The following is a 23,122-nucleotide window of genomic DNA, read 5'->3' on the forward strand; positions in this document are numbered from 1 at the left end:
AGTTAAATGAAAAAGAGGTTTCAGAGTGTTCATCCTATTTTATGCTGAGTAATTTGAGAATCTATCCGTAGGAGGCATCACAGGAACTTCTTGTTTAGAAACAGTTTTACAAATAGGTGCCAAGTGATGTACTCAAAGCCATCCTGGGGGTGTATCATGATAAGGTGTTTACTTTAAAGTCTGGACTGTTCTGATTTTCCTTTTACCACTGTTTCCTTCATGGATAGAACAAGTAACAAATGGCCAAAGACAGTTAAAGTAAACATTTTAAACTGTTGGCATCTAGTTAATCTCATTAATTGTTAATGGAATCCAGTACCATTACATCAAAATCACAATAAATGTAAAAACAGTGAGGTTGGATGTGAGCAGAAAAATCATAGACTAGTGTTATTGTCCATGAGTTGTCAACAGATGTTTCCTCGGAGTTGAGAATTGGCCAGATCTGTAGAGATCTCCCTGTCATTGCAGGAACAAAACTATCTCCCAGAAAACTTCTTGGGAGTTCTGGGCATCAGTGGAAATACAGCCTTTTTATATTTTGGATGGAGTCCCTTAAAATGTCTTATCACAGTGACTATTCTGTCACTTTTCCACATGATACTATTTTCAGTTCCCATCTCTGGCAATTGGTATTTGCTAATCTTCCTTCTCTGATAGAGCCTTACTTCCATAGACAAGAATTATTTTTTGGTTTAGCCCCAAGATCTGGATAATTGGAATGTCTGTCTTTTCTAGCTTCCATGGTCCGGTTGGTGACAGTGAAGTCCCATGTGATTTTTGCTTTTTTTTCTTGGGGCTATATCAGGTTGGGACCTCCATTGCCCCTGATCCTTAGGGGCAGGTACTCTCTACCAGGCCCCAGTAAAAACTACTAGCTGTTTGCTTTTATCTAGAACATGTGTTTCTCCATTAGATAAAAGTAATTAGAATATCTTAAGGAAATGTTTTGTTGCATGAATACTGTATGTTAAGGGGAGAATCCAAAATACTTCTTATTGATGTGTTAGTGGTATGTACAGGGAGTTAAGTATTGGGGCTTGAACTCAGGAACAGAGTGATTTTTCTTTGTTATGCATATATAGTCATATACAGGTAATGCATAATGAATTGAAATATAGAGGACTTGCTAAAGTGAAAGATAGGTGGAGAATGTTGTATTTTGATGACTTTTGAAAGACTTCTGTTTGAGAGGTGTGAATTTATGCATTAAATTTCGGGCTTTTGCTCAGAAGAAAGTGAATATTCATCAGGACTAGCAGAATCCTCCGTATGAGAAGTGTTAAAATAGGCTGTCAGCATAATGAATGTGTTCCTGTTGTTCTCTGTTTTCAGACTCATTCTGTCATCTTGATATGTTTTTTTTTTTAAAAAAAGTTTATTATTTATTTACATGATGCCCGTTATCTGCTGAGGCCATAGATAAAGGCTAGATCTAAAAAGATAGGTCGTAGTTTCACTGAATTCATTAATGGTTCAATAATCTAAGTAGAATTACCCCTAATTTGGATCTGGTAGGGAGCAGGTTTCCTTTTGTCAGTCTAGGGCCTAAGATGTTTAGTTTGTCATTGCCACAGAGGTCAGTATCCAGACCTAGGTCTCAAGCGTTTTTTTCTAGAGGTAGTCTCTAAATTTAAAAAAAACATACACACAGGTCTTGCAAAATCTGCCTTTCATGGGTAAAGTCTTTTTAATTAATTGATAAATAAAACTGCTGACTTACTCATATCAGTCACCATAGTGAAACCAGAAAAACAATCATCACACAGCGACTATGTTTCCAGGACTTTATTTGTGGCTGAGTACAAACTATCAAGGGAGGAAAATCATTTCAGTTTTTCACAAAATTCAAGAACACACTGAACCTATAATTATTGTCCAGTTTTTGAACCTAATTTGTTTGATTCCTTTTATTTTTGTTTGGTGTGTTGTCAAAGTTGTAATGGTCTAAGGACACAGGCAGTACAAGGATTGTAGAGCTAGTATCTTGTGTGTTAAACCAATGAACATAGCTGGAAAAAGTAAAGATGTTTTCAAGCACACAGGCAACACCTAACTAGGATTAGTGTGCCTGAAAGCCTATCTGCTTCTTCTAGTTACATTATTTGGTCTTATCTGAGATATTTGCTCTGACTACAAACCCTGTCTTAACCTGCTCCTTCTCTGATACCTGTAAGCTATAAGGATTTAAGCAGATTCTGCTCGTTAAATTACACAGCCTACCTCTGCTGACTTGCATCCTTTTCTAAGAAGAGTCCTTTTCTAGGAACAGAACTGATTTTCATCAAACAATTTTTTTTTCCAGATAAGGTAGAAATTCTTTAACTGATGAAGGAGTGATATAGTTTTGGGAAAGTAGTGACCTCCACACTGTTGCTGTGGCTGTTTATAAATACTTTGTTAAGTATACTTTGTAAGCTTTGTTAAGTACCCATAAATTTAACTTATCCCACCTCTTTATATCTATCAGTCTTAAGTCCTACATTAATTCTTAGAGACAGTTTTGTTTTCTGGAATCTCTTCTTTATTGAAACAGTTTTCATCAGACTCTGCATCTGGTGTTGTTGGAATAAGAATGGAGACTCTGAAGTGACCTAGAATATAAGGATATTATAGGCTCTGTACAGATGTGAAAGGTTTAGGCTCCTCTGGATCTGGTAACAAATCTGTGCTCTATCCTGTGAGCCATAAGCACTGTATTTCTAGAGGAAGGGGTGATCAGAATTCACTCAAGGAGGGGGGAAATGAATTCTGGGGTGAAGAAACACACCCCTTCAAAACACGCTTTGATATGGACTCTTTGTTTAGAGGCCATGTCCAGGAGCATAGCAGAGAAGTTCACTTCAAAGCTTTATCTGCATCCAGGCAGTCCTTTGAGGATTAGCAGCGTAGACGTTATAAAAATGAATTGTTCTCTCCTGTGATCTGCAGGTAACCCAGAGTGAAGCAGAAATGTATTCAGCAGCCGCTCTGCCAAGTACAGAGAGCTCTCTGTCTTGTGGGCCAGCTCTCTGTCTTGTGGGCCTTCAGTAAGCCACGGCTACTGCTTAGATGACTGAAATGCTGGCTGAAATCAGTATCTGCATGACAAAGCTAATGACTGAGATAGCAGAAATCAAAGGGCACCTGAACATCTTCAGTGACCTGACCTTGCCCAAACCTGAAGTAAAAACCAAGAGCAGATGAAGTGGGTTACAGCAGGAGTCAGCAAAGAGTGCCAAAGAGTGGGAATCTTCTATTGCTTATGTCAGCACTAAATACTTTCATAAATGCCATTAGATATCCGGGCTGATAACCTATGATGTGAGTAATAATGCAGGACGAGTTGTGCAGTTACATGTAGATGCCCACATATTTGTAGTGGTTATGAGGGGCAAAAAACCCATTTGTCTCCAGCCACTTAATACTCTAGTATATCATATATAAAATTTTTGGGAGATGCTGTTGCTTCATAACGAGTGAGAGAGTGCTTTAACGTTTTTATAACTCAGCTGACAAATAGGGACACGCAGCTATTCCAAGCTCTCTGTGTGTTCCAATCGCTTCTCCCTAATACCACTTTTTTAAAACAAGAGCTGTTATCGATGCAGTATTGCATGTGTGTCCATAGAAAAAGAAACAAATCGGTCATTACTGTTACAGCCATGGTTCTTAAATCATTTATTTCCCAAGAGCCTGTGCATCTGTAAGCCTTCTGCTTGTTGTCTGGATCCTGGCTGGTTAGACGTGGAGGGTAGATCAGTGAAGAACAACTCTCTTGCATCATACACAAAGTGTCCTACTACAGGCCAGAGTCTGGATATGAATTTGATCAGTTATAGTTTGAAACCTTCATATACTGCTTAGGCCCATTATGGAAGCGAGCATGAGGAACAAAGTATAGGTTTGAGCAGTTTACACTCTTATTTGGACAAAGCACCACTGATGTTGAACTCTTAATATAGCTCTTCACACAAAGGCTGTTTGTCAGTCTGAATAACTGCATATCTAGAAACTCAGTTTCTGGCACAGATATACATATAAAGAAATTCCAACGAACGGAAGGCAGACAAGAATACAACTGATCCCTTAGAAAACAGAGATAAACAGATTAAGGGGATAGTGAGATTCATAATTCTCAATGCATGGAGATCTGAGCTGCTCTTGATTTCTGAAAACTTGATGATTTTTATTTTAAAGCCCTACCTTCCGTGCCTTGCTGCACCAAAAGTTACTAGGATATCCTGGAGAGTGCTAGGTGAAGAATAGTTGAATTTTCCCTTCAACTCTGTACCGCATAAGAAGGCGAGCAGAGATATATTGGATTTTCACACAAAATAAAGAATTTTTCGGGGAGCAGCAACACTAACAGCTGAACCAGGTGGTTCTCTTGTTATTTTGCAATTAGACATTTCTGTTAATAAGCTTCCATTAATAAACTTGTCCTTAAAGCTGGCACTCTATACAAACAAAAACCTCAAATGTCCCACTGTTATCCTTAATTATGTCAAGGTTTCTGCCTGGGTTCTAAAATGTATTTGTTTTTCTTATAGGTTCCTGAAAAGGAAATGTTATGCTTTCATTTTCTTTTTTACTATCTGCTCATTTTATTTTCTGCATTTCAGTGCTACATATCTAGTATCTAAGGTTTGAGTTGGATAAACCGCTACCTCAAATTCCCATGTAGCCAAGCTCCATGATTCATGCACCTGAAAAAAGCCTCGTATGGCGTCTCTGGTTCTAAAGTCTTGGTTTGAATCCAAAACACAAAGATGTTTAGGAGTAGTTGTAGTTGTGGAAAGGGAAGAGAAGCCTATCCGAACACTTGGAAAATGTACAGATTATAGTTTTCATGTTAATTTTAAAAACTTGTGATGTGGTTTCTGTTTTTTCCCCAAACAGATTTGGCTTTCCCTATTAATCTCTTTACCCCTTGATTTATCTTTTCCTTTGTCCTTCACTCAGTAAAAGCTTTATAAAATCCTTACTGTTCATAGTGTTAGTATTTATGGAAAGGTGAGGAAGATTGCTCTATGTGGATCATAAAGTGGTACAGTTGCTTCATACACGTGTATCAGTCAGGGCTTCAGTGTTCCAAGACAGAGCATTGAAGTCCTCTCTTCACATAGGGCTCCTAAATAGATGTTTAAAGTTGGTTCTAAACCCATAAAACGACTGTTTACGTGCATGAATATCTGTGGTCTTAGTATGGATTTTTTTTGTTTGCTTTTTAACACAAAGGATCAGAGCTCCATAACAAAGATGAGTACCTCGCGTGCTAGGCGCTGCACAGATGCTTTGTGAGAGTCCAAAGAGTTTACTATTCAATATTGGTATTTCCTTAAGGCTCATTTCAACTAGTGGCTTATCATCTGAATATATCCACTTTTAATTCACCCAGTTCTTTTAACTCAGTACTCAAAAACTCGGCCCTGCTGAAATTCAGTTCACTGGACCAGTACTTTGGTGTTACAACAGGAATGAGTTTAAGAAACTCCAATTTGAAAGAGCCCAACAAGTCTGCACTGAAACTTGAACATCTTTTTTAATGCTCTAGGAAGAGATTAATTCTGCTCAATTGTTTTTGATTCACCTGCAACATAAAGGGAACTGCAGACGCTTTAATAGCTGGATTGAAAGGTTGTTGAGTCACCGTTATATCACTGTAGTCTTTGTTCACTTGCTGTTTTGCAGCTGCTTTTACCATTATTCAGTGAGTTGCCTCAAAAATGTGATAGTGGTACTACGAGATTTTTATTTTTCTGGCAGTAGGAGAAGCATAGTGCTAATCCATATCATTACTGCTAGCACCAGGGGGTTTTGCATTTGAAGTGAAGGTTATACAGTAGAATTTGTTGTAGCAAGTAACTGTCTCAAAGTGGTAAGGAAGAATATGGTTTAGCACATGAAGCTTCCTATCCTTTTGGATCAGGCTTTAGAGGACTTAGGTGAAACATGCCTCATCTGAGACTGGGGACCTTGGGTACTACTTTCATAAAAGTAATTAAGAAGTCAGTAAGTACATTGTTGAATTTTTTGCATCTCAGCTATAACAACTGAACTAGGTCTCTTACGTGCAGGCTATGATTCCCAAGTAGCACCAGATTAAGTTACGTTGTTCTGCAAGTTTCTCAGAGGTTGTGTTATAACAGAACAAAAATGACTTAATGCATCCTAAAATACCTTCTACAGTTTAGAATGGTACACAGCCTGGAGTGCTCAGGAAAAACCGAATTGGTGTTTATTACCTTGATTTTACTACATCTGGCTAGAAACTATAGGAGTATAGGTTTTGGGTCATGAGTGGCTTTATCATGCAGGTCATAAAGTTTGCAGTACTGAGGCATGAACCGTGATCTCAGCAGCCATTCCAGTAAAATCTGGTGTACTAAGGTCCTTATACCTGTTCTAGCATAAAAAGACAACTAAAAAAATTGAGGCGAGTTTCCTGGTCTGACTGAAAGAATGAGCAATGAGCAAGGTGATTCGGAGCAGTTGAAGCATATGGCCAGGAAATGTTGATCCTTCATTTTGCTCTTCTACCTAGTGGCTGTAAAGAGAGGAGCAAATTGGAGTGCCTGGTTGCTGTGCAAGGTTTCTAAATTACCCTCGTAGCTATAGAGAACCACAGCAGCTCTTTTACACAGTGAGCGTAAAAGAAACTTTAAGGCAATTTGTCACTATTCAGATAGTGAAAGTGGATAAAAAAGCAGCCATTCTGATCTAGGAGCTTGATAATTAGTTTGATTATCTCATCATCATGTTTCATTTCACTTTGCATGACTGCAAATGCTTAAACCAGGCACAAAGTATGTTCCACCAAGTCAACTGGACTTAGTTCTATTCTTAGTTTTACTCCTTTAGCAAAGTTAAAGTCAGCAGGCTTACAAAGGAGTTGGTCTGCTCTTTACAAAACCAAAGAAGCAAATCATTTTAAGCAGTACATGCTTAAAATCTAAGCACTGCAGTAGAGTTATCAATGTCTTACTAGCTGGCCATTGATGTATTCGGAATTGATATTTGGATTTTCTTATGCTACACATAGCCTTTGATCAGGTGATAAATACATTCATGTCTGGTGTCTCCTTTCCTGGATGTGCAAATCAGGGTACACAGAATGATTCCTTATTATTCCTTTAGTGGAAAAGAAACTGATTTTTTTAAAAGGTAGAGGAGTTTTATGAGAAGGAGATTCTTTTGTATTTTTTCCTTCCAATCAAGTAAGTCTATCCCTGTGATGCTAGCAGTAATAGTGGAGCCCCTCCCCTCCCCCCCCCCCTTTTTTTTTTGTCTCTGCACAGGAGAAACTTGGAATGAAATAGATTTCAAGCCTGATTCTGATCTCACTCATGCTCCCTGCATGCATTTTAATCAGGATTAAAAATTAATTATATAGAATTAAAATTAATTATAAACAGAAGTTAAGGTGTTTTTCTGTACTTATTTCCTCAGAGAAAGAAGAGACAGCATAATAATGAAAAGATTATCAGATTTTTAGAAATCTTTCACTCATAGCCAGCAACTTGGTGAACAGTCTCAGAGGAGGAGTTTGCTTTTAAGGGCCTAACTGGTTCTTAGCTTCAGCATAGCCTTTGTGTTTTACTTTGTATCTCGGGTCTTTTGCAATGTTGTCACTAGCGGTTGACATCGTATAGACAAGGGTGGAAAATAGTAGGGTGAGTGAATAAATCCAGCCAGGTAGTTTTGTCTTTACCCTTATGGCTGGTAAGGCATCAGCAGCACGAGGAGGTAGCAATGAACATCATCACAGTTCATGTAAATGCCTAAATTGTGAGAAGAAAATTATCTGTAGGCAAAGATATCTCAATTTAATTTCTTTCAAGCTATTGTCCACAAGGTTTCAGCTGACCTTTAAGGCAAGTGATTGAAGGGACCTAAGGAGTGCCGAGGCTTAATTGTGCTGTATATGTTTAGTTGCTTAGCTATGCAAAGCATGTTAAATTGCATGACTGCTTTGGTTTATATAATATAATTCCCTTCCAGATTGTCCAAGCAATAAGAGATCAAAGCTTGCTTAATACAGCTCTGTCCGGCTTTTCTCTGGGTGAAAATAGTGAGGAGGAAGGAGAAGGTATTTTTTGTGTGTGCCTATTGCAAAAATTCCACTGTCTGCACAGATCTTGTGCAGCTGATGTAGTTACAATGTACTTTGCTGTATAAACATCTGATGTAAGCAGTCCCGATGCCTTCTATAGCATGTATAATTTCAATGAATAGTGATTTATTTCTAATACTTGTTTGTATTTTTGTTGACTTGACTGGAGTTACTTCTTATTACAAAGAAATAAGAAATAAGAGTCTGGTCCCATGTGTTTTGTGGCATTTGCAGTTAGTTAAACTCTGCTGTGAAAAGGAAATGTGATCTCTGAAATGCAAGGTATTGTTAGACTCCTGTGTTTTTACACACTGTTTGCTTTAGTACACGTTGGATAGCTGATCAGCTCCTTTCTGTAGCAAGCCGTACTATGGTGTTACTATGAGTGAATAATATTGGTCCTAATTCTTACTAGTGTAAAAGAGAAGAAAATAGGGCCTAAAGAGGTTGTGCCTGTATTTTATCCTTTGTAAACTGTGATCATGTATTGTTGTGCTATCTAAATCTAATAATAAAAGCATTTGGCCTGTTAGCTCCTGCTTGATCCAGTTCATATGTGAGGGGGATGGGCCACAAAGAGGCAAAAAAATGCATGTCTCTTATATGAGCAGAGGCTGAGAGAGCTGGGACTGTTTAGCCTGAAGAAAAGGCTCGGGGCAGGGATCTTATCAATGTATATAAATATCTGCTGGGAAGATGTTCAGAGGATGGGACTAGACTCTTCTCAGTGGTGCCCAGTGCCAGGACAAGAGGCAATGGGCACAAACTGAAACACAAGAAATTCCATTTGAACACAAGAAAACACTTCTTTACTGTGAGGGTGGTTGAACACTGGAACAGGTTGTCCCAAGAAATTGTGGAGTCTCCATCGCTGGAGACATTCAAAACCAACTGGACAGGGTCTGGGCAACCTGCTGTAGGTGACCCTGCTTGAGCAGGGGAGTTGAACTAAGGTGATCTCCAGAGGTCTCTTCCAACCCCAACTATTCTGTTGTTCCACGAGTCTGTGATGCCCTTCAGCCATCAAACTGTTAGATCTTATCTCCCTTAAAGACAGCAGGTGATATGTACTCCTATTGCTGTAATATTTGTTTCAGAAAAGATGGTTTTCTAAAGTGGTGAACCTAACATCATCTTTCTTTCTCTTTTTTTTGTTTGCAGAGCCAAGATGAGGAACCCAGGTAAGAACACTTATTCTTTCTGCTTTCCTAATCCTTCCTTCCTTTGATATCTGGAATTCAGTTTTGAAAGCATTTGCTTTCAGAACAATGTGATGAGAAGTCGTATGGGTCATTGCGGACGGGTCATAGAATTAAAACTGAGAAACCTCCTGGTTCTAATCCAGTTTGCACCAAAAGGTGCTTGTGGTTAGAATACTCAAATGCATCGATCTAAAAATATGCTTCAATGGTTTGTACTTTGGGAGTGTTGTGCATCTGCAGCTTCCATTAGCTTTAGCTAGACCTGTGCTTGGACTATTGTTTGTTTAGGAACCAGTTTTAATACTACATTATTTTATGTCTGTAGAGCACGTTTAGACTGCAATGGAAGAGAAAGCTTATAACCATCAGGTGAGGAAGGTTCTTGGCCAAAAGAAGTAAGAAGGCAAGATGCCAAAGAGTTTTAATATCATTCTGTTTATTAGAGGAATTACATGCTTAAATCGAGAAGCAGCTTGGGCTGCTGGAAGAGGGAAATATAAACCATCTTGCAGCTGGAGGCCACATAATGTTGTGAACAGCCACAGTACAGAGGCAGAATATAGCAGATACGGTTCTGGAAGTCTTCTGTGTTTGTGGGTATGGGTTCTTTAGTTTACAGTATCACTTTCAGTTTTTACAGTTACAAGCCAGAAGCTGGGTAACCTGCGGATGCTGACCCATTGGTTACTGGTATTGTGCACAACTTGTGTTCAATCTGAAGTCCTGTGTCTTAAAATGATAAAATTGATGAGCCCAGGATTATGAGAAACAAATATTAAATGCGATGCTTTGTACTGCTTTCTACTTTTTATCCTGTTCTTGTATCTTTGTATCTTCAGCCTCTTATTTCTTGGCTTACAGAATTCTTTTGCACAAATCCATCTGCTAGCTTGCATCTGAAAAAATGGGAATTCATCTGGACAACATCTGAAGTAGCACTTAGAAAGCATTTCTTTTCTTGACTAATGTTATTTAGGAGCAATATTTGACTGTAAGCTTGTAAACTGACATGCTGAATGGCTTGTTCTAGTTCTTTTCCTACATTCCCTCTAGATTTTTTCAGCCCCTTGCTGTTCTGCACTGAAGTTGTCTAGATTAATTCTGCATTGACACCCTTAGATTTTTAGATTCTCTGAGGAAACCGTTAGCATTTATAGACTATCAGTCCAACTAAGACTCAGGAGGATGCTTTCCTTTCTGAAGACCCACGTTCTCCTACACAGATGCAGTCTTGAAGATCTTTGACTTTGTGGATAGACTGAATTGAATGCAGTGGAGAGGAAGAGGGGACTGGGGTAACCGAGTGATAGAGGAAAGACAGATCTTCCTGCTATATTAGCATGAGACTTTTGGTCTGATGGCATATGTTTTAATGCCATTTTGAGACTAAAGGCAGGAAATAGGAAAGAGTGCTAACTTCTTAGACGCCAGTGATGGAGTGCTGTCTCCACAGAGCTCTGCCCTACTACACTTGTCGGTGCTAATTAGTTTGTTTATGTTGAGCTTCCTTCCGACTCAGTCTGTTCTAATTAACACTTCCCTGTAGATTGCTGCTGAACTCCAGAAATCTCATTCATTTATGACACACATTTCACTATCCCAGGGAGCCAAGTATATTTTGTTGACAAAGGTGCTGATAACGCTTTTGGACTGCAGTTTAATCTACGCATCTCAGAGAAGGAGAGAGGTGACAGGACTTAGTCTGAGGGGGGGAATGAAGTTAAAAATAACACTAAGAATTGCAGCTGCAGTTTGTCTACCAGTTCAAATTGTTGGAGCTCCAGACAGTGTGATACTGTATCTGCTGCAGACAATCATAGGCAGTGTTTATAACTTCTGTCTGTGCCTCTGCATCCTATGTAACACCATAAAAAGATAAAATTGTTAGAATGACAGACTTAAATATAGACCTTCAATTGTTTAAAAGAAAATCAGGAGCTGCTGTATTAGTTGAATATAAACCCTACAAATAGAAACATACATGAAACTACTGCAGAGTTTCTATCAGAGATTGCAGCATCCAGAGGCCTCGTAACAGGCTGTAGAAATGATGTGCCACTGAGTACGAGAGACCTTTATACCTAGCCTGTGGCAGCTGTCAGTGAGGCTGTCTGCTACAGCAGAGAATGGAGTAATTGCAAAAGGCATTCTGGCTCTGCAGGTACTAGTGGAAGAGCACTGGGCTAGGAGACCTGTGCTGGTTTTGTCCCAGCTCCAGAGAAGAGCTCTGGAAACGTAGGAGGTCTTTCCTGCCACCGTTACTCCTTCTACCCCTTTGGTAGGGGCTCTTCCTAGCCCTTTGGTTTGTGGAGGTCTGAGATAGACTGAAGCCTACCTGAAAGTGGGAAGTGTTGGCCCAAGAATTAAGGCGTTTGAATCTTTCTCAGATTTTGTACGGGTGCCTTTTCTTCCATCATGCCAGCGGGGAACCTCATATTGTGAATAGGGATTTTTCCAGGAATCTAGTTAACATTATCTACTGTATGTAAAAATGAACGATTTTGCTTAAAACCTTTGAATCCTCTCTGTGAGAGGGGCTTTTCCCTGCTGGCCTTTGTCTTTCCCCTTCTTTGCTTTTTTTTTAGTGTTGCCTCCTACACAGGCTTTGTGTTCTAATGCTGTTCTGTAGGGTGATGAAAGCTCCTGTGCAAGTGCAAAATGCAATTTTTCTACCTTAATGGCTAGCTCAGGATGACTTAACTTTTACCATTTATCTTCAATCCTCTCTGCAACATAACAAATGTCTTAGTATCTCATTCCATAACATTGTTTTCTTTAACCATTTCTGGGTTGACAATGTTAATATACTCAGATATGCCAGAAACTATACTTTCTTTCTACGTTGCTCACTTCCCAGGATGCAATTAGTTATTTGAAGCACCAGCAACTTATGTCCCTAAGAAAGCTGAGGAGACCCATATAAATTGGACAAGGACAAAATGAACCTTGAACGCTAATCTAGTGGACCACATGTATGGAGCCTATGTGGAGCTCTTTGGATTTTAGTGATATTCAACTGTAATTCTGACTTTTATGATCATGGGTTGCTTTTGCAGCCTTGCTTAGAAAGACCCTTCAATTTTATTCATCAAGGACAATCTCTCTTGCTGAAATAGCAATACTTTCGGCACCCATTCAGTTCTAGACTGTCTTTGGGGAGTCCAAACCTAGCTAAAGCTGTCTCCGTGACAGTTAAGAGATGTTAACAGGATCCCAGCAGAAGAGTAAATCACAAACCAGAACAATCTGCTCACCTTGCACAGACCAATACTGAGTTAATAGCTTAGCTTTGCCACTGGGGAGTAGTTGTCCATTGCCTTTCCATCTGCCCTTCTTCTGTCTCAGCTTCATTAGAAAAGGCTTGAGTGGGGACATATTGATGTGACTGGAAATGGAGATTTAACCAATGCTTAGTCATTTCTAAAGGGTTTCTGCAAAGAGTAAGTTTGAAGAGTGGATGCTTTAAAAAAAAAACACCTTGCTCTTTCAAAGGAGCGATTTTCTATTTTTTTCTCTGCTGTTCCTGACTTTTCTTTCTATCCGGCTTTATCCTGCCTCTGCTTCATGTGAAGGGAAAGTGCTAAACGATGGAAAATGTCATGGGAAAGACTACCAGCCCAAACACTATGTCGTCTTAGGGGATGAAAAAGCAAGTGGCTATTCTACTTGCCTGTCAAAGCAAGCTGTTTACCCTATCTTTATATGTTGAAAAGCAATATTACAGCTTAGAGGCTCCATATAATCTCTTGTCACTTTTCCTGTTCCCAGTATAAGCCGTACTTCACTTTTGTAGTAAGTTGTGTGCAAAAAGGGCAGAAAATGGTTGGAAACTCAAACGATAACCTCTTTACAGCTCATGGTTGCTAGAATACAGAACTTCAGCATTTCCTATGCCAGGACCCCTTATGAGAGGATAGCCTAGGCTTAAAAATACTCCCACTCTTCTTTTAGAGCTGATCATCTTTTACATACTAGGAGCAGAGGCCCTAATTTATCTCATACTGTGGTGAGAATAGTGTATTTCTTAAATCAATCAAAATTATTCCTGATTCCCCTATGTCTACATAACGCATGAGTCAGGCTTCTGTTTTCACTTTAACATTAGCATTTTTATTAGAGACAGTTGGCAGTGAGTCAAGTGTCTGTATTGGTGACCTGAGCAACATCTTCTATTTTGAAGCATCAGTTTTGTTAATTGTGTCCATTGTTGCATGCTGGACACAGAGTTCTTCTCCAGTCAGTTTGTGTCACACAGAATAGCAGCGTCACTTCTTTCTTTCCTTTTTTGTGTTACAGATTCATGGCTTTGTTGTTGCATTACAAAGAAACGCAGTCATATGGCATGAGGCTAGTGAAGCAAGGGCTGTGAGAGCATACAGCCATACATCATTTGAAGAGACACTCAGACATTCATGTAAGACTGACATTTGAAGCCCTCTTACAGTGCATGTAAGCTGAGCGTTTTTCCTCTTCTCTCATGTAAGATAAAAGTTTTTTGTATAAATTTAGGCAGTTTTCGTTTAATTATTTAATAAAAAAGTAATAACTGATTTTCAGAATAAACAGCTCACTAATAATAATTCTTATTTTGTAAGTTTCGGCCTGCTTCTGAAAGGCTCTTGTCCAAAACAGAATATGTAAAGTGATCTTTTAACAATCACTTATTGTATTTATTTAATGATGCTATCTTAATTTATGATAGCTTGAATTTAACAGCAACCTTCTTCATAAATCCTCATGCTTTCATTTTCTACCAGCATCTTTAGTGGACTAGCTTAAGTACCACATACTTTTTAAGCATACCTTTTTGCACGTTAATTAAAAAAAGAGAAGAAAGATCATGGTTTGGAACAGGCAGCCACTAATAAAACATAAGTAACAACATTGTGCTTGATGTTGTGTGTAGGACTCAAGGCACTTCCAAAAGACAAATATGGAGATATTTGACGGATGGAGAGATGGAGGCTAGGGAGGTTCGCTAACTTTCTAGAGGTAACAATGGCAGAAGTCAAAATAAGGTGTGGGATTTCCTTGCTCCTATGCCTGGACTCAGGCCAATAGCCCTTTTCTCCCTCCTGCGTGTTCTTCATTGTGTAGTTCAGTTCTGGCTTTGAGGGGGAACAGATTTTGGTGAAGTCACGGCTGGTTAGTTGTCCTTCTCCCAGATGAAGGACTCTACTATGTTCCTTGTTGCCCTCTTGTAGTGAGGGGAAGAGGGGGTTGTTCAAAGCAGTGGTCAGTCCGATAGGGGTCTGGAGGGCATTATGCTACTGTTTAGAGAACAGCAGAGCACAAGGAACGCAGCCTTGTTGGAGGGTTTCATCAGCTGTCTGGATAGAAGTCCCTCTGGCGCTTGTGGACAACAGACTGTGTAGGTTATCTTACTTTTTGATCTTAATTGTTTCTTAAAAGTAGCTCTAGCATTAGGAAACCAATAGCTTCCTCAAGTCAGTCCTGTTACAGTGTTTCTGGTAGCAACCTTAAGGTCATGTCTACACGGTCTAGACTTAGAAGCAACTTCTTCAACATCCTGAGAGTACTCTAACAAGTATGCCACAGGTAAACCTCAGGAGTGCTCAGTCCTACACTGTGTCCTCTCACATTGTCTGGATAACGCCACGCCCAGGAACAGGCATAATCTGCAGACGTATTCCACGAGGTCACAAAGCGTGCAAGGCTGGTGCTGCTGTGCCAGGCCACTTGTATCTGCCCGCACTGTCCTGAGGAAAGAAAACATGTAACCTTGTGCTGTCCCTGTCGTGATCTGGTCTGTGGTCTCTCTGGCTTTGTCAACCAAACACTGACTTTGTTTGCCAAGTCCTAACCAGTCCTGCAGGTGGCTCCTGCGCAGTCTTGAATGGCAATAAACAGGTTCTTGAACCTGTTAGAAACAATACTGAAAACAGAATGGGCTGTCCTAGAATGACAAACCCACCTCAGGGATGGACACAACACTCTTCTCACAGGCATATATCGAAGGATGGGGGATATCTTTAAGTAAGGCAGAGCATTGTGGAGAGCCAAATGTCATGGGCAGAGGGATACAGCTGCTTCAAGAATTTCTGCACGGCAGTAGGTGCTCCTGTTGATCTTACCAGTGGCAACATTGCCTGGTTCCCCATTGAATGTCATGTTTCCGAGTGTGCTGAACATGGCAACATGAGAAGTGCCTCTCTCCAGTCCTTTGGTAGTAGTTTGCTGAGGCAAGTGCTGTTCATTGAGCAACAGTGATAACGGGCTTCTCTATGTCCACAGTTTATGTAAGTGGGGATGGCCAAGTATTTTTTCCCGAGGCAATGACAGTTCTGGGGTCTTCACTGGAATAAAATGTGAGACTTTAGGGTATCTTGGCCCTGAGTCAGACAACAGTGATGATGGAGGGAGCCTGTGAGACTCAGCAATCAGTATGTTCTGGTCCTGAAGTCTTTGGAAGGAGCTTGTTGTGCTCCAGCTGGATCAAGCATATTTGGGAAGCTACTGGTTTCTCTGGCCCATGTGAGCTCTTAGATACAGACCTTGGGAGACTGGTGGAAAGCTCCTGTGGGAAGTCTGGCTTCTGAGGCTGTTTCCTCCTTCCCATAGAAAGCACAAATTAGGCAGTGATACTTGTCCAGGACAGTGGTGGGAATCACTGGGATGTGATAGCACAGATAGGTATGGTGTTGGGCAGTTGCTAAGGGGCCTCTCTAGAGCTGGGCTGCGAGGGTTTTTGTGTACAAGGTGTGTTTGCAGTGCCTAAGCACTGCTCTGGAGGCACAGCTGGGCAGTCTAGAAGGCCCCACCCCATAGAAAGGGAGAGGCCCTATCCCTCTACTGTCTCTTGTAGGTGCTTTCTAATGAGCATTGGAGATGTGGCTGAGGAGCTATTGGTAAATCCAGAAGGGCTGGAGGAAGAAGAGATTGGGCATAGGAAGAAAAATCATACAGTAAATGTCTATTTATGGGTGTTCGTACTGATTTCTGCAAGGGCTTGACTTATGTCAGAAGGTATCTGATAACTATTTATGAAATCTGGTTATTACTTATAAATAAGAATGGCTCGGTGCCCTAAAACAGTATTCCTCTAGAATCACTGAACTCAATACCAGAATCAGCTATCCTACAGGTCCCTTTGAGAGCTGCTGCTAGTGCTTCTCTGTGTTGTTGGCATTAACATCTGTTGTTTCATGATAGGAAAGCAGCAGGAATCAGTGAGCTACTTTCTCAGCCTGAATTAAAGACACAGTTTTACTGAGGAGTTAGAATGTGGTTCTCCTTTGTCAACTAACAGCCAGTTAGCTGACTGAAGCACTTTGCTGTGATGACCTCTTTGTTTGATATATTTTTATTTTAATAGTTGAGTAGAGTTTTAGCCACAAATGACCAGGCATTTACTCCAAAAATAGTCAATACATCAGTTGAGAACTGAAAACCCACATATTCATGCCAATAAATTGAAAGTCCTTGGAGAGAGCCATATTTTCATTGTTGATTTTATTTTTGCCATTGATGCCATTGACTCTTCAAATACCCAGGCAATTTTTTTTATGACCACATCATTTTCAGTTTTCCAGTGTTGTTCGACCCACTTTGCACATAATTAACACACAGTACTTTACAAGGGCTCTTTGAATGCTTTAGCTGTCAGTATGGATGGGACAGAAATCTCTAATGAGGGTCTGACCCATCTTAATTATTAGTCAGTGGATTCTTTTGATTTATATGGTTTTGGTTGCAGGGCTGTTCCCTTCATTAGAGCGTCACTGTAACAATTGTTAGGATAGGCAGGCTGAGGGAGACCTTAACTTTAGAAAAACTCAAGAAAATAAATAAAAGAGAGGGAAAAGTGTTTTACTTCACTGTCCAGTTCTAAGTATTCCTGCAGTTTTCAACCTTCTCTACTCCTGCTGGTATCATATGGTTCATAATAAAATTTCATATTCATTTTATGACCCAGCCCAGCTGGTAGACTTTGTGTTGAGTGCAAAAAAAAAAAAAGAGAGAAATCAGATAAAATCATGCAAGTTTAATCCACCTAGTTGCATACATTGTGGCATCTTTGTCATAATACTGTCATTCTGTCAATACTGTCATTACAGGAGGTGCAGGCCTAAGTGAGGTCTTAAATGAATTCATTCTTCCTTACTAACTGAAAGTAATCTGATAATTCTGAGATACTGAGTTATTCCTTCTGATGTAATATGGTATTCAAAAGAAAAAAAAATCAAAAGCCACAGGCTTACTCTAAGAAGGCAGTTAATGAATCAGATGCACAGAACATGGCCTGTTCACATACCCTTATTCAGCTGTGGTAGTTCAAAGTTTCTGTAAGCCCTCAGAGAATTCCCCCTGTATTGGGGGAATTTGATTCCCAGAGCAAATGGTCTGTACTCAGGTGGTACAAAAGGCTGAAGAGCTCTTAGAGGAAGGGTGTCACGTCTCCTATCTAATCCAAATGCTGCAAAAACAAAATGGTGGCCTAAATCCAAAGTTATTCCTGCTCGCAAATCCTGCCCAGACCTCGTATTTGCTGAGCTGGGGTTTCTGGTCATGGCAGAATTATATTTGCAGTATCTTTTTAAAAAAAAAAAAAAAAAAAAAAAAAGGATTCAGCTAATTATTAAATAATATTCACATGAAAAGTAGCAGCCCGAATTGGGTGCTCTTTTCTCTGCTACTGAGTTTCTCTGGGCTAGTGAAAGTCTCTTTTAAAATCCTAGCAATGACTGGTGCAGCATCTCTTGGAGCCCATATACAGCTCATCAAGGTGAGAGTGTGAAAGGTGATGCTGGCAGGTAGACTCAGATTAGCAGCAGAGAAGGAAGGTAATCCTTTTTCAAAGCTATACTGACTTCTCTGTCATCCCTGGGGATAGTGTGCTCAGCATCCAGGGAAGGAGCGGCATCGGGCAGTTCCAAAAACTCACGTGGTCCATTGGCCCTCATCTTCTTTACTAATCTGAACAGAGTTTCCTGTGACCACAAGAAATCATCTGTCTCCACAGTGTCTCAGCAAATGGAGTGCTTATTCTTGTCTTTCCAGTTGAGTTTCTGTTTTCGCACAACTGCTTCCCAGAGGCTGAATGGTCAGTGACAACAGAAAGGTCGTTCGTTACCCTGTTGATATATGGTTTTCCTCTCCTCTTTCCTTCCCAGGAATTGTGTTTCAGATGTAGCATAATAAAAAGGGACAGTGCTGGAGAACTTAATGGGTGGGTCAGGCATTCTCAGTGGGAGAGTGATTCTGATTAAAGGCTACTGCTGAGAAACCTCTTGATTCTCACCCAGATGTACCTTCACGAGCAACTCAATCAACACCTGGAAAAAATAACTATAAACCACAGAGATGGGAGAAAATAGGCCTGCTGTTGTTTTCCCCAGGAGAGACTGTTATGCCTTATATTTCTGGAACTTGTTTACTGGGAACTGTTAAAGCAGTAGAATCTAGAGTCCTGCAATTGATGCAGCGTTATTTGCAGCTTATTTGCGTATAAAGTGCACACGACCCTTGTGTGGTAACGATGGTACCAGGCAGAAATATCAGGGAAGGCTGCCTGCTATTTTGTTGTAAATATTAATCCTCAAGTCTGTCAGTCTTGAGGATCTCACATGAGGCTCACTATGTAGCCAAGACTTCCTCTTTTCCTTCTTCAGTCCTTGTTCTTCTTATGTGGCAGTTTCACTCAAGGTTGTGGGCAAAGACCTTGTGGCCTGGAAAAAGAGGAGGTCTAGGTATCTTTTCTTTTACTTTTATGAGTAAAATAGAAACTCCAAAAGGTTTAATTGCAGGAAGAGGAGTGATTCAATCTGTGTATATACTACTGTTGTCTGGGAGAGTGACTATGTAGCATTGTTTTGTGCTTTAGATGCAGAGTTTTTATGGGGTAAACATTAATCAAGAATCCTTCTTTTTTGACAGAACAGATTCTCAACGAATGCTGGAACGGACAAGAAGTCTGGATGCGCGTGTCCTCTTTCAGACAGTACCTATTACCGTATATTTTCTGTTCTTTTTTTTTTCTGATCCATTTTCAAGTATCTCAGTGGCTAGGGATGTTGTCACTCCAGTCCTCTTGGGAGGCTGTTTCACAGTTCCTACTGCACAGACGTCTCTGTTGGCAAGCAGCTTATTGCTAGATGCAAGTTTTGTGCTCTTTAACTTTTCTACTTTGTCTTGTTTTCACCATCAGTGAAAAGTGATTAAAAGGCATAATTTTGTTTTTTATTTCCTTCCTTCGAATATTTTCTTTCTCAATTTTTTTCCCCCCTTAGGAATTTTAGTTTCTCTGCTCCTACCTTTGCTTCTCCATTAGCAAATGAGTATTCGTTAGAAATGCATTTTTCTGTTTGTATGTTTTCCGTACTTATTCTGGTCAGAAGAAGCTCACTGTAAGGCACTACCTATGTTTGTAGTGTCAGAACTGATTATTTCTGCAATGAACAAATCCAGGGAATTCTATGTGAACTGGAATCAGCTAGCACTTTTCTAAGCCAGAAGTAACAATCTGTCAATTATTCTTGAATACCTTATTGGGGGGGGGGGGGGGGGGAAGAGAAGAATGTCTAAGTTTTTGTGTTTTTCCTGCACAAAGCACCTGACAAATTATTACTGATCTAAAACTGTTAATGTTTTACTAGATCCCAAATTTTGACTGCATGTTTGCTTAAAATCTTCTGGTATAAACCCCATTTTCTGTTAGAGGCTATGGAAAACCAAGACTGTATTGTTTTGCAATGTCTTCATTTGCAGATGAAACGTTATGCTTTTATTGTTGGTGAAAGTGCAGAAAAGTTATGGCCGTGTTTTTCGTAAGTGAGGTGTCAGTTTTAGCTTCCCTGTTCATACTAGTCTGTGTTTAGTTTTGCAAAGGTGCAGAGATCTTCAGTTCCGTTTTGTTACTAGATGGGAAGATGGGAGCCCGTGGCTTTTGAAATTGTGTTTTTGAAGACAAACCGGAAACACGTAAATTTTAAGGAAAGCTAAATAAATGCCTTTACAGGTCTGAGTGAGTGTGTGGCGGAACTGTGGGCACAGGGTTGCCCCGCTGCCATTAGGGTGCGAATCCTTTCACAGAGCCCCGTCAGCACCTTGCTTCCTCTGCCCACCAGCGTCCCTCTCCTCCCTGCCTTCCTCCACCATCCCGCGCCCCTACCCTGAAGGAGGGTACTCCGGCTGCCACCGTCGGGGTCCCCCCTGCCGCTACTCGCCCCGTGGCAGGTTCACGCCACGGCCATCATGGCCACCAGGGAGAACAAGGAAAGTGCCTTCGTTCTGGAGCTGGTAATTAGCTGGGGGGGGGGGGGAGAGAGCTGATTGCAGCAGGAGGGACCAGGCCGTGATTGTGGGAGAAGGGTGCAGGCAGGAGCCAGGCACAGGTGCTGCCAGCGGGGCTGCCCCAGATGGCGTGAGAGCCCCCACAGGTGGCAAGGCGAGGTGAGGGCAGCTGGCCCTCGCAGAGGCTGTGACCGGGTCAGAGAGCCAAACCCGCCAGGGACTCAGTAAGGAAGCTGTCATTAAAAGGAAATGCACAACTTGAATTCGAGTGGCAGATATCAGAGCTCTCTGTGTCAGCTACTAGCCAAGATCCCTTCACTGCTATGCTTGCTGAGACCTAGCATCAGGTCACTGGCTTCAGTGTCAAGGTTTGCTCAAGGTTTACTCAGTTACTCAAGGTTTACTTCAGGATAACGAAGAGCAGAATTGCGTTCATTAGGTGTAGCATCTGGGTCGAGAGATACGAATTACAGCCACTTCTCTGGTGGAATAGTCTTCAGGAAGCAGCATCTATGGATCGCGTGTCTTTGTATCACATCTGAAAGACTGCTGCTATGTGTTGCTTCTTCCCACTCCCGCTTCTTTGTTGCCTTGATCTTCGTTTTAGGGCTGAATCAGGAGGCTGCTGCTGCCTTCCAGCTTGTCAACACACTTCTGCTCGCAGCCCCAGCTTCTCCTTGGCAGCCCTTCTTGCAAGATGTGACTAGGCTTGACCCTGTCTAGTTGATGAAATTTGACAGACTCGCGTGGAGAGTGGTTTGGCTTTGCAGGCTGTTACTGGGGAGGAGCTTTGCTACGTGCTGCGTTGGTGCCTCAGGGCTGCTGCCTGGATGGGCAGAGGTTGCGCGGGGAGGAGAGGCGGTGGAAGGACGCGTGATAACAAAGTGACCTACTTCTGACCCGGGTGGGTGTTTGCAGCTCTCCCATTCAAGACAATAGACTCAGTCTAGGTAAAGCCTCCCAGAACTGCTGTGGGTTTTACTGAATAAGATAAACTTCCTGTCCCCCACCCCCTTCCTGGAGTTTTGCCACTTAACAAGAGGCTGTTGGAATCTAGAGAAAAGCAATTAATGTTGCAGTTGAGGTTTTTGACTGACACAGTAATTACGCTGGAAAATGTAATTTTCCCTGCATATTAGAGATGGGATTATTTCAAGGAGATCTCATTAATGTGCTGTTCACCAACAAAGAGCCCAATAACCTCTCTCTTAATAAGATTAGTGTGGGGGTCATAATGCAGAAGGCTGCTAGGTTGATATATTCCAGCTTTTATTGTAAAGAAATAAATTATCTTCTGCTGTGTGGTGAGGGCATGAAGGAGTAGATTTCATTTAAAAAGATGGAGACCTGACATTTACTCTTTTCCTGATAACTAGTTGACAACCTGTGCCCAGCTTTCTTTGTCCAGATGCTGTGTATCAGAGCGGTGAAAATGTAGGGATTAGGAGGGAGTCTGTTGTAGTGGTCAGCATGGGACAGGACGGGCAGGTCACTCTGGAACCTCTTCTTGGATCGCCCGCTTGCCTCCTGGATTAGTGTAGGCATAATCCTCTGCTATTTGCCTCTCTTTACCTGATATTACAGATAATAATTGCCCAGAACTCCTCCAAGATTAATGGCTGTTTGTATAGCGTTCCAGATTCCTTGATGAAAGGGGTGCACACTGTGTCAGGGAGCGTAAGTGTTGTCATTGTGCTTCACCTGGTGTGCTCCAAAGGAGAGTGGGAATGATGATACAGCGGGGTTGAAAGAGGTGCCATCAGCTTGTTTTTTAATTTGATCACCATATGAAAATTCAGGCCTCTGTTGGACGCCACGTAAACAACATAGATGCTTTTTCTGATAGTGTAAGAGTTTTCCTCTGCTGATGTTCGTGTGGGTGTTTTGGGTGAACCGGAGGGTGACACCACTTAAAACATTTCCAGCCAGCTTCTCCCTTCCTGACTGTGCACACATCTGTCTACCATCTATTTTGACTTCATCTCTACTGTGTTACTAGTAAACATCTTCTTGAAACATCCAGGGCACAGAAACCTTGGGAATTTCCCCTTCCAGAGCAAAGTGTTAGGAATGGTCTCCTGCTGCCACATAAAACAAGAGATAAGCTGAGCAGAACCAAACAGAGAAACCAGCTGATATTTATTATTGGCGCTGTCGTTCTGCAGAGGAATCTCAGTTATGGGTCAAGAATCCCTGCCATTGAGCTAAACATGCAAAAAACAACAGCAGACTGCTGTAGGGGCTTATGATATTCCTTCTCTAGCAAGCACTACCACTGTTCAGAAATATTTTTAAAGTTAAAGATATAAGTAAACTGTACCAAGAAGGGAGATGCGTCTGGCGGTAGAGTCTTCAGTGTCACTGTTGATTTTACTTGGAAGGCACTGATTTATTGTAATGGAGCGTAGTTGTGTAAAACACCTTGATAGTTTACAAAGGGAATTCCAAGTTTCTCTTGCATGCACACTGTATGTTTAACAGCTTTAATTTAAAAAAATGAATAAAACTTTGCTTATTCTGTTAGCTTCATGATACCTCGTTTAGCTTTCAGTTTATATGCAGAAATAGGAGT

The 23,122-nt window shown here is 41.0% G+C and overlaps 1 long non-coding RNA gene across 1 annotated transcript in view; it reads left to right on the forward strand.

Moving 5' to 3' along the window:
- The window catches only part of LOC138067464 (uncharacterized), an 88,819-nt gene that overhangs the window by 8,687 nt on the left and 57,010 nt on the right, over positions 1 to 23,122 (forward strand). Inside the window, exon 3 of the long non-coding RNA XR_011141444.1 lies at positions 9,257 to 9,276. This is a non-coding gene — a long non-coding RNA (uncharacterized lncRNA). The remainder of the gene's footprint in view (positions 1 to 9,256; positions 9,277 to 23,122) is intronic.

Source organism: Struthio camelus, chromosome 5 (assembly GCF_040807025.1).
Source record: "Struthio camelus isolate bStrCam1 chromosome 5, bStrCam1.hap1, whole genome shotgun sequence".
In the NCBI taxonomy this organism is placed as follows: Eukaryota; Metazoa; Chordata; class Aves; order Struthioniformes; family Struthionidae; genus Struthio; species Struthio camelus.